Raw genomic sequence first — 7,685 nt, 5'->3', positions numbered from 1 at the left:
TAACTGGTATGTGCATATTTACTGGAGAGAGGTTCTTTTAAAAAGTGCATCTATTAAATTTTTACCATGACTGTTATCATTTCAGCAGTATTTAATCTACATTTCTGATCTGCACCAAGTAGTAAAGTCACCTCTTTAAATTTATCTACCAGCTAGTTCTCATCAAGTAGTAAACATACATAATATTTAACTCTGTCACATTGATCTGTACTATAAATTCATGTTTTATATCTAGGCTTTTTTTTTTTTTTTTTTTTGTGAGGAGGATCAGCCCTGTGCTAACATCTGCCCATCCTCCTCCTTTTTTTGCTGAGGAAGACTGGCCCTGGGCTAACATTCATGCCCATCTTCCTCCACTTTATATGGGACGCCGCCACAGCATGGCTTTCCAAGCAGTGCATCAGTGTGCGCCCGGGATCCGAACTGGCAAACCCCAGGCCGCCGCAGCGGAGCGCGTGCACTTAACTGCCTGCGCCACCAGGCCGGCCCCCTATATCTAGGCTTTCTTAAAGTAGGAATATGCTAACATTATTCTTCAACTTATTTGTGCAAAAGAAGTTATTGAGTATCTGGTCTGTGCAAGTCAAGCACTTCTGGAGGAGGAAGGAGATGTAGTGGCCAGCTGTTGAATTTTTGAAAATCTTTACATATCAGCTTTTCCTGCCTAGATTCTATCATTAAAAGCTTTCTCCAATCATTAATTCATCCATTCAACAACATTTATTGATAGATCATATAATTGGTTATCTAAATTAGGACATGTTCATGAGTAAAAGGAAGTATTTTAATAATTACTCCTGGACAACAGGCATAAAACAGGACTGTCCTAGGCAGACCAGGTTGTGTGGACATCCTATTTATTGAGCGTTTGCTGTGTAACTAGCCTTTATGCTGACTGCTGGAGATTCAAGGATTAAATAATATTTGGTATCTTCAATCTACTAGGGAGGCAAACATGTAAGCAAATATAATACTGTTATAAATGTCATAATGGTGATATAATGGAAGCATTCAGTCTCTCAAGGGAGTCAATGGAGGCTTTCCAGAGGAGGTAAAGGAGAATCTGAGGTTCCAAATGATGGGTTCACTATGCAGACTAAGGCCTGGAAGGGCATCCTAGCATGTGCAGAGGCGTGGAGGCATAAAAGAACACTATCTTAAGGGGGTTTTGGTAATGTGGTTCCTAAACTGGGTGGTGGGAGCATGATTGCCTTTTATTATCATGCTTTAAACCATAAATTTGCTATGCATTCTCTTTAATGCATGAGCTAGTTGTATACTTAAATATATATAGCTGGCTGGGAAAAGCTAACATAGATCAAGGAAGAGAAAAAGTGGCATGTTAAACACAGGAAAAACGTGTTTTGAGGAAACTGGAGGAATTGATAGGAATGGAATAGGATGGTGGAGATGAGCCTGGAAGAGCAAGGCTGGAAGGCCAGATCATGGAGGGCTTGGAACACCATGAGAATTCGGACCTTTGCCTTGTATGCAATAGACTTGATCAGGTAAGTGACTTGACCAGATTTGCATTTTGGAAAGTTAACTTTGTTAGTGTGGCGGAGGGTAGGTTGGAGGTAAAACCTGGGGCAGAAGATCTATTGAGAGATAAGAAATGTGAAGATCTGAACTACAGCAGCAGTTATGGGGATGGGGAAAAATGATTTAAAAGAGTTTTGTTGTGGAAATGAGAACTTGGGTTATTAGTTGGGTATTATATCTTCTAAGAGTTTTGGCTCCACCACTGATGAGCTCTTTGATCTTCCAACAAGTCATTAACATCACCGAACCTTAGTTTCCTCATGTGTGAGACGGGGCTGAAGATAAATAAATAACACTCCCAAAATAGTTTTGAGAATCAATGACTATGTGAAAGCGCCTTTTTGGTGTTGTCTTTCAGTTAATACGTATTGAGCACTTACTCCCCCCTCCAGCACTGAGATCATGTTCTGGAATTCAGAGAATGAGAATCAGTGTTCTCTGGGAGCTTATGGGTGTGCAGTCATGATTTCTGCAGGGAGTCTAAGGAAGTGCCCACTCACACTGCCATGTGGAGTGGGGAACCTTACGGAGGGCACAGCTTTCTGCTTATCAGTTCTGATCTCTAACTACCTAGTGATTAATGGTCTCAGGTCTGCCACCCCATATTCCGGGTGGAGACTATCTGGTTGTTTAGCCAATTACCATTGCCCTTGCTGAGCAGAATCTTTTAGTGCCAGAACACCTCTAGTCCTTGGCCAGACTGAGTCAAGGCCCACTCCAGTCCAATGATTTCACCTGCATAAAAAACAGCCGAATGCTGAGTAGGAGGCTGTGGGTAAGCTATGTGAACTGGAAAGGGAAGCTGGTTGTCATGACTGGGATGGTTGGTATACTTAGGACTATATGAAACACCTTTCATACGTATGAAATCTTGAGGCAAGAGTGCAAGGCCCATCTTGTAGTGTGCAGTTTCCCACCCAGGAAGCCTCAAGCCCATCCTGGAACTGGAGGACAAACACCTGGTTTAGAAATGCCACCTTCATTTTGGCAGCCCATTCTTTGAAAAAGTACATGGTGCACATCCCAGATAGGCCTCAGGAAACTATATGACCCACTCATTGTTCAGGCCCCCTATAGAAACTACAATCCAGTATGACTGAGCAGTGTTTGTCATCTGAATCAGAATCACGTGGAGTACTTGTTTATAGTGTAGATTCCTGGGCCCTACTCCAGACCTTGAATCAGAATCTCTGGATATGGGACTCTGCATTTTATCAGACTCAACAAATAATTTTTATGCTACGGTAGTAACAGCTCTGACTAGCTTAAGACGTGCACGTGGTACCACGTGCTGGCCCTTAGGTCCAGGGTCCTCCCAGGAAGGGTGGAACACAGCCTATTCTGTGCTCTGGCTGAAAGGATGGATTTGCAAACACTGATTTCTTATGCAAGATGCTTCTATTTTGGTTCTTGTCATTGCTGAAAAAACATCAGACTCAAATCAGAATTTAGTTACTCATTACTAGTTGAGTGACCCAGGAACAAGTTACTTAAATTTTTTAAATTCTGATTTTTCAGTTCAAAAACATGGGTAACACCTACTTTGCAGAATAGAAATACCTATAGAATATGCCCAGCGAAGTGCCTGGCACATAGTAGACACCTAATAAATGGTAGCTATTATTGTCACCACAGTCTATGCCTTCTTTGGGCCTGCAACAATATTTTCTCCTCTGGATGGCAGCAACATGCTGAGATGCCTTTAGACCAACAGGCAGAGAAGAATTTTAGAGTGGGAAAGGCTCTATGATTTAGTAACTCAAAATTTCATTTTAGAGGTGCTGAAACAGGAGTCTAGCAACAACTAGCTAGTGACAATACTAGGATTAGAACTTGAAGACTATAGTAGATTTTGTTAAAAAAAGATTTTCCTCTTGATTTGGTTTGGGGGACAAAAGAAATGTTTTTTTTTTTTTTTTTATAAGATTTTATTTATTCATGTTTTTCCCCTCAAAGCCCCAGTAGATAGTTGTATGTCGTAGGTTCACATCCTTCTAGTTGCTGTACGTGGGACTCGGCCTCGCGTTGGACGGAGAAGTGGTGCCTTGGGGCGTGCCCGGGATCCGAACCCGGGCCGCCAGCATCAGAGCGCACGCACTTAACCGCTAAGCCACGGAGCCAGCCCAAGAAATGTTTCTGAGCATTAACATCGAGCTCTTGAGAATGGCTGCCGAAAGGATGTTTATTGCTTTTATACTTTGTATTTAAGGCAATACAACCTATTTTCACCATTTTTCTTTATATTCATCAAACAATTTCAAGGTAAAGATATATGATTTTGAGAGGCAGAGTCTTAGATTCAACAAACATGGCGTGAGCCCTGGCTTTGCCACTGACAGTAAGCCTGAGCCTGTTACTCACCCTCTCTGAATTTGTTTTTGTGTGTGTGTGTGTGAGGAAGATCAGCCCTGAGCTAACATCCATGCTAATCCTCCTCTTTTTGCTGAGGAAGACCGGCTCTGAGCTAACATCTATTGCCAATCCTCCTCTTTTTTCTCCCCCAAAGCCCCAGTAGATAGCTGTATGTCATAGTTGCACATCCTTCTAGTTGCTGTATGTGGGACGTGGCCTCAGCGTGGCCGGAGAAGCGGTGCGTTGGTGCACGCCGGGGATCCAAACCGGGGCCGCCAGTAGTGGAGCGCGCGCACTTAACCGCTAAGCCACGGGGCCAGCCCTGTATTTGTTTCTTTATCTACGAAATGGAAGTTGTACCTATTTTGCAAGGATTGCCGTGAAGAACAGAAATAATATACATAATTCACTTAGCACAGTGCCTGGAACACAGTAGGTTCTCAATACCGTTATTATTAGCTAACATTTATTGAGTGCTAGCCGTGTTTCTAAGGACTGCCCCTGAACTATCTTATTTTATTTTTACAATAACCCTGGGAGGAAGGTACTATTATTGACCCTCATTTTTCCAGAATGTTAAATAGCTAATAGTGGTAGAGCTAGAGTTCACACTCCAGTAGCCTAACACCAATCTGTGGCCTGAACCACTTTCCCACCCGGCGTGTATTTGCAAATGTTTGTATCCTTGATCAAGGAATTTAATGTGCTAGGCTTTGGTGCTCAGAAACAAAGAAACAAAAGCATATGTTAATTGAGTGCCCATTATATGCAGGCACTATGCTAGGCAATTTCAAAAAGATTTTCTCATTTTAGTTACTATTTAATCACTGTCTTTATTACCTCTAAGAATTCATAAAGTCTTCTAGAACCCTACAGATAGAAGCTGCTTTATTTTTTAGTATAATAGTGCAGCTCTTGTTTCCCAGGATTCTTTATTGCAGCTCTTCTTCCAGAAGGTAGATTACTGCATTGTTATTTACAGCAGAAACACTAATGAGATGCTACGTTGGCAGATGATACAAAAGATGAAGTACCTTTGCTTAGGAACTCTTATTTTAAAAAGTTAATGATGGACAAACGAAGATTAACTTATCCAAGAAGTTCAAATACTGTTTCCATAAAGAGGCAGTTTTGTGTGCAGGCTACTTTTTTAAAGTTTGATTGGAAGGGAGAGGCAGTGAAGGGATTATCAGAGAAGAGCAGCTTTGAGGAAAAGCTATTGTAAAAATTCTGTACTACATCTCTTATAAATACATAGAATCTAAAATCTTAGACTGGAAAGAACTTAGAGACCATTTAGTCTAACCATGGACTCATTTTACAGAGAAGGAAACCACACCTTGAGAGAGAAGATGTCTTGCCCAAAGACAGAACTTAAGTTTCTTAACTCCTGGATGATAATAAATTATTAATTACAAATAACTGCATATAACTTGTTTGATAGGACTTTTAGGTAGCAAGCTATAGAACAGTCATGTCAACATCTTTCTTGGGCAGTTCCAAAATCTCCACTCTGGGTCTGACCCCTATAATCCAGTGTGGTATGTATTTCACACAGACTGGGTCTGGCAATAAGGAAATAGCATTCATTTTCAATCTCGGGGCTCAGCATAATTCGATATATAACACTGCAGCCAATTGTACCCAGGGAAGCTTTAAAAGGATGGTATTCCAAGAATTGGTATTAGTGTGAAAAACCAAATGTTTTATTCCTCTTTCATTTTTTCATACATCCATTGTTTCTGGGGGTAAAATAGGTGGGTCAAGCAGAAGGCGGCACTCTAAGTGGAGGGAAGAGCATACACAAACTAGGTTTGAGACCTCAGAGGGTGTTTGGGGCCCTTCCAGAGAGCCAGACCTGCTCTAGTATGTGCACCTTGGACTTTAGCTTGAAGTCAGTGGGGAGCTACTGAAGGATTTAGAGAGAGTTTAATTATTTTTTTATAACATAATAATATATGAATACATTCTTATATAAATTCAAATACTAAATCTAGAGCCAAAGTTCTCCTTCACTGCCCCTTCCATTCTCCAGGTTCTCCTCAGAGGTAAGCACTATTCTGTTTGGTGTGTATACATGCATAAGAGAGATATCTAGGATTATCTTGCATGTGTGTTTTAAAACAAATATTATCCTGTCAAAAGATCAATTAGAGGGATAGAGCTTGCGTTTCAGCAATTCTTAGAACCAGCTAGCCATCTGTTTACTTTGCTTGGTGTTCAGAGTATTTTGTGAACATTCCAGTTTTCAAGTGTGATTCTTACACAGGGATTGGTGCTGTGGGAACCATATGGCAGACCCCAAACACGACAGATGCAAACCCTCACAGCCAAATCCACGAGGTCTGCCTGCACTGTGGCCTGCTCTGGGTCAAAAGTTTGCTCCCTGCAGTTGTGCAATCATAGGACAGCTGGAATTCATGGATATTAAATGTTCCTTGTTCAGATTAGGGAATAGACAACGTGTTTGCCATGTGTTATGGAACAACTGAGGATCCAAACATGACCACAGGGTCCTTTTCTAAGGGAAACATGTAGAATCTCAAAAGGGTTTGATCTTTTACATTGTAATAAAAGTATACATGTAACAAAACATATCTACATAGTGAAATGGTTTTTCATTATCCACAGTCAAGTTAAAAATTACTATTACCAAACTAACCAAATAAGGACTTCTAATATATTTGGGCATACCCATAGCTTAAGTCTCATTAGTGCTGCTACTAAAGTGAGGTCTGGGGGTGTGGGATCTAAGGAATACAGTTTTAGGAATACATGTGGATAGATTTACTTATTCTCTCATCAATTCATTCAATATGCATTTAGTACCTATTATGAGCCAGATCATATGCTAGGGTACTGGTTGAATCCCTCTGTTGCCTTTGCTCTAAATTAAAGTTCCCAGCCCGCCTAGGGAGAGAGATAAATAATGTGATCAGCACCCATAATGGGTTTTACATACAACCAGTGATTTGCCAGTTATTCCATTCATTAAACTATTCCAAAGTTTTGAGAAAAAGCCCCAAGGTTAAAAATCTTCTGTGGAAACATGCTCTATACACCTATATGGCACTTATAATAAAAGACCACTTCCTGTGACTGACTCAAAATTTCAAAAGAGGTGAATGGGGGGGGTGGGGGGTGCGAATCTGTTACTGTTTGGAAATGCATTTGGGATTTGTCTAATTCTAGATGCGGACCTAAGGCTCCTGAGCCACAGGGCAGAGGTCATGACTAAGGACGCAATTTACTGGAATTCTCCCCTGACCTTGATCCCATAACAGTTGCCTGGGTAAGGGCAAAATCCAAAGGCCTTTAAACAGGGTACAAGCTTCTCCTAAAACAGATTAGGGAGAGGATCATTCAGCAGGACCTTGTTGCAGGATCACTAAAAACTTCAAACAAGGAGATTTACCTATTAGTCAATCTTATCATACATTCTTTCAGCAAACCTGCATATTTTACTGAAAAAGAGAGTCGCGACATCTGCAACACCTTGTTTAAGAATAATTATTATAAATATATTAATATTCTCCATCCCTTTAAGGGAAAGTGATAAAGGAGCTAGGGGCTCGGTGGGAGCTGTTCCTGGAAATTCCCCAGAACGTCAGCAAAAGTCTTGAAACGGAGGTGGGAGCGTTACAGTGGAGGACTATGGAGGGCGTCTGTAGTTGTGCCAAAGGAAAATAACCTTGCCAAGAAAAGAGTATACAAAACCTTGTTCACCAAAGCCTGGAACCCAAAGAGGTCCCCTCAAAGCTTTACACGGCGGAGAGAAACCTGCTTCCTCC

The sequence above is a fragment of the Ceratotherium simum genome, chromosome 3 (assembly GCF_057802395.1).
Source record: "Ceratotherium simum simum isolate JZ-2026a chromosome 3, ASM5780239v1, whole genome shotgun sequence".
NCBI lineage: Eukaryota > Metazoa > Chordata > Mammalia > Perissodactyla > Rhinocerotidae > Ceratotherium > Ceratotherium simum.
Note: the sequence above shows the minus strand (reverse complement) of the source record.